Source organism: Plutella xylostella, chromosome 31 (assembly GCF_932276165.1).
Source record: "Plutella xylostella chromosome 31, ilPluXylo3.1, whole genome shotgun sequence".
In the NCBI taxonomy this organism is placed as follows: Eukaryota; Metazoa; Arthropoda; class Insecta; order Lepidoptera; family Plutellidae; genus Plutella; species Plutella xylostella.
This window is the reverse complement of record NC_064011.1, coordinates 6,513,177-6,517,580: the sequence shown is the minus strand read 5'-3', so window position 1 is coordinate 6,517,580 and position 4,404 is coordinate 6,513,177. Positions and strand designations below refer to the sequence as shown.

General features: G+C 40.1%; 1 long non-coding RNA gene across 1 annotated transcript; it reads left to right on the top strand.

Annotated features, from left to right (window-relative positions):
• On the top strand, positions 1–1,504 carry LOC125491128. Its single transcript, XR_007268138.1, has 2 exons — positions 1–606; positions 1,243–1,504. It is a non-coding gene; the product is annotated as an uncharacterized LOC125491128 (long non-coding RNA).
• Positions 1,505–4,404: the final 2,900 nt, after the last annotated feature.

Below are 4,404 nucleotides of genomic sequence, written 5' to 3'. Positions count from 1 at the left end.
TTGTACAGAAGTGCGTCCACTTCCGATGAAGTGGCAGATGCCTTACCGACGCCGTTTCTCCATACATTTATGACAATCCGTTTTGTGCGATACGTAATATATCGATAGGTGGACGCCCAAGTAGCAAAAATATGTGCAATAAAGGTAACGGCCACGTTCCTGTTTTGCTAATATGTGCTGTAAAAGTCCCGTAATTAGTCGAATAATGGTCACGGCAGCGCTGTCTCGACGCGAAAAGGGCACAAATTATACAGCAATTCAGTGCTATGAAAGTCGAGTGATTGTAACCAAGAAGCTTATATAGTAGATTAAAAGTCGAGTAAAAGTAAACTGTACCCAATTTAGGGTTGTCATAGCAATTTTGTTGCAGCTTCTACACTAAGGGTGCAGTAACAGCGATGTGGTGCTCATTAATCGACTAATAAGTAGAATAATAGCTGTCGAGTTGCTACAACTCTTCATTTTTGTGGGATAAATGCAACAAAATTACTTTTTCCCCACTATTTAGCTGAATTTTAGTCACACTGTTGCAGAAAAATATATGGAAGAAAATCTGTGGATTATTGTGACTGATCTATCGTAATGACTGATTACAAAAGCATAAAGGTAAGTAAGTCTCCATTAATAACTAAATGAGTTATTACTAGTGCAATTTCTATTGTAGCATTTTACACATTCGTATACGAAAAATCTTAGGCGCATTTAACTTTATCGATAAAGTAATAGGAATTCTTTAACATATGTTTAAGGGCTACGTTAAATCTTTCTTAAAAAATAGTAAATATGGTCAAAATTAATTAAATAAATTATAAAAATAAAATAATAGCCATGTTTGTTCGTATATCGCTATTACAGCACTGCTAATCGATTTTTGATGCAATAATAGTTACAATGTTGCACTTATAGCAAAACAAGCAGCCATCATTAAATAAATTTAGGGTTCCTCAATGCAAAATCCTTAGCTTGACTAACCCGAGTTGGGGTGAATGTCATTTGATGTATTTTATTAAATGTAATTAATTAACGATTGGTTCATATTTGCTTCATTTCATACTTAATGATAAATTAGCAACTATATAATTATAAAAAAAAACTTCATTTTCTTCACACGATGAAAAATTTATTACATTGATTTTCAGAATAGAATATAGCAAACATTTAAAAGTGATTGATTGATTGCAAAGCAAGCAAGTATACAACTTGAATAAAGCAGAAAAGATACTAATCACGCTTTTTTTCCAGAATGGTTTTCAAGATTGTGCAGACAATTGAGAAGGGAGGATATGTTTTATGGACCGAGACACCAGGCCCACGATTTCTTCAGTTGTTTTCTGTGGAACAACGGAACCACTTGACGTTTCGGCCATCGCACTTGACGAATTTTGAGACAAATACTTTGTTGGAACCTTAGTTTGAATTTTTCCGTATCTTTGTTTTAATTTTCTTTTTTAATTTCCATGACTTGTAATCCATTTTATCACGTAATAAAAAAATGAATGTGCAATGGAATTATTTATTTGCTTGTCACATTAAAATACTATAAACTGTATAAACGTAACCAAAATGCTGTTACTGAATTATTTATCGAATTAATGTGCCATAAGAGCATTTCAAATAGTATGTGAGCTATTACAGTTATTTGAAAGCTTTTATTCGAAATGTCGATTAATGAAGCTATAAGAGTTACAATGATGCAGTATAGTGAAATAAAATCTTTTATTCAGCTAATTAGATCCAAATAATACAATGATGAGTAATAGTTCTATAATAGCAACCTGAACAATCAATAAGCGAATTAATAACTCTTAAAGCTCTCTTTCAGCACTAATGTGTGCGTTAAATAAAATAAAGCAGCTTTTATAGAAATGTCGAATAAACGGGCTATATAGGTCGAATATAGGTCGAGTAGATGTGTATTCGACATTGTTACAGCGCAAATTAGATAAAAATGCTTATTAATAGCTGTACCACTTTTATGGCACAATCTAGTAAAATTTCAGCCATTAATCAATACTTATTCGATTTTAAGTGCTATAAATGGGCCCTTATTCGACCATTTTGCTTGTTGGGTTTACCTCACCTTCGATCAGTTTAGCTACTGACGATGCAGTCTGAAACTACTCGTTTAAACTTCTTCATCAATATCCTCACCATCTCTCCAGGGTCCCTCTGGGAAGTCGGTGGTGGTCGGCGGCGGCGGGGGCCGCGACAGCGCCTGACCGAGCGACATCAGCAGCAGCACCACCACCACCACCGACATCACGATCAGGATCAGGCAGCTGCAAGATACTGCGTTCAGTAGTATAAGCTACCCTCTAAAGGTCTCAGCACATACTCGTAAATGAACTCGGAATGGGGTCGAGGCGTGTCAACTAAACACATACTTAAAATACTTGTATAATTATTATTACTATCCTTTCAGCACCGTGACATAGCTTGACGCATTCTCTGACGCAGTCTCGTGTTTGATTGATACCAGAACTTTACTAAAAGTAGGAGTGTTTTTATCTACTGAAGAACATAGGTTTTTTTCCAGAAGCGCCACTATACTTACTGAGTTTTCGGTCTTCCTCATACAACCACAACAGGCTAACTCATAGACCTGTATTTGTACAGGTCTTGCTGTACCACCGGGAGGGCGACCAACTGTCCCAAGGGGGTGTCGGGTTCATCGTCAACAAGTCCCTCGTCAACAACATCGTTGAAATCGGAAGTGTGTCGGCACGGGTTGCGTACCTCATCCTGAGAATATCTAAACGATACTCAATGAAGGTCATACAGGTTTACGCACCCACATCTAAGCACACCGATGATGAGGTCGAACTTGCGTATGAAGACGTATCGTCTGCCCTGCGTAAGCTCACTACTCATTTCACGGTGGTGATGGGAGACTTTAACGCGAAACTCGGAAAACAAGAAGGCGGCGAGACGAAAGTGGGGTCACATGGATTTGGAGTCCGGAACCATCGTGGGCAAATGCTGGCTGACTTCTTGGAGAAGGAAGGCCTCTATATGATGAACTCCTTCTACAAGAAGAAGCCACAAAGGAAGTGGACGTGGATTAGCCCCGATGGGAAGACTAAAAACGAGATCGACTTCATATTGACGGATAAGAAGCACATATTCAATGATGTCTCAGTGATCAGTAGGGTTAAGACCGGCAGCGATCACCGACTCGTAAGAGGCACTTTGAATATAAACTGCAAAATAGAACGCTCCCGTCTAATGAAGTCCACGCTCCGTCCTACTCCTGCTCAAATCCAGGATCCCGAAAGCTTTCAGTCTGAGCTTTGCGACCGCCTGATATGTTTAGAGAATTGCGTTACAGTTGACGATTTAAATAATAGGTTTGTGGAAACTGTCCGAGAGGTAGGATCGAAATATTTTTCGTCCCGAACCAACCGAGGACCTCAAAAACTCTCAGATGGGACTCTGAGTCTCATAAGAGAACGGAGAGAAATGAGGTTGCAGTCTTCAGTTGATATGGTCGAATACAGACGTCTAAACAGACAGATCGCCAAAGCAAGACGTTGCGATATGAGACGCTACAATTGCAAGCGCATTCAAGACGCAATAGAGCAAAACAAGGGCCCCAAAGTCTTTGCTAGAGATCGACCTGTTCGGCAGACTCTGTTGACCCAACTGAAGACCGATACTGGCAACACCGTTTCATCAGTGCCCGAAATTCTGGGAGAAATTGAGAGATTCTACGGACAGTTATACACCACAACACAAAACCCTATTACCAGCGGTGCTCACGACAGCCGAGCGCCACTCACCCGACACTATACCGAAGATATTCCGGACGTCAGTCTAGACGAGATTAGTATAGCTCTCAAACAGCTAAAAAACAACAAAGCTCCGGGAGATGATGGAATAACGACAGAACTTCTGAAAGCCGGCGGTAGACCGATTTTAATAGCACTTCGGAGGCTGTTTAATTCCGTCATACTCGAAGGCACAAGCCCGGAGGCATGGAGCAGAAGTGTAGTGACTTTGTTCTTCAAGAAAGGCAACAAAGCCCTATTGAAGAATTATAGACCCATTGCACTTCTGAGCCATGTGTACAAGCTGTTTACGAGAGTTATTACGAATCGTCTCGAGCAAAGACTCGACGACTTCCAGCCACCCGAACAAGCCGGGTTCCGAAAAGGCTATAGTACCATAGATCATATACACACGCTTCGGCAGGTTATACAGAAGACCGAGGAGTATAATCTACCTTTATGTCTAGCGTTTGTGGACTATGAGAAAGCCTTTGATTCTATTGAGCTCTGGGCGATGCTTCAATCCCTTCAGCGGTGCCATATAGACTATCGCTATATCGAGGTGTTGAGATGTATGTACAATGCTGCCACAATGTCAGTTCGATTACACGAACATAGCACAAAACCGATCCAGTTG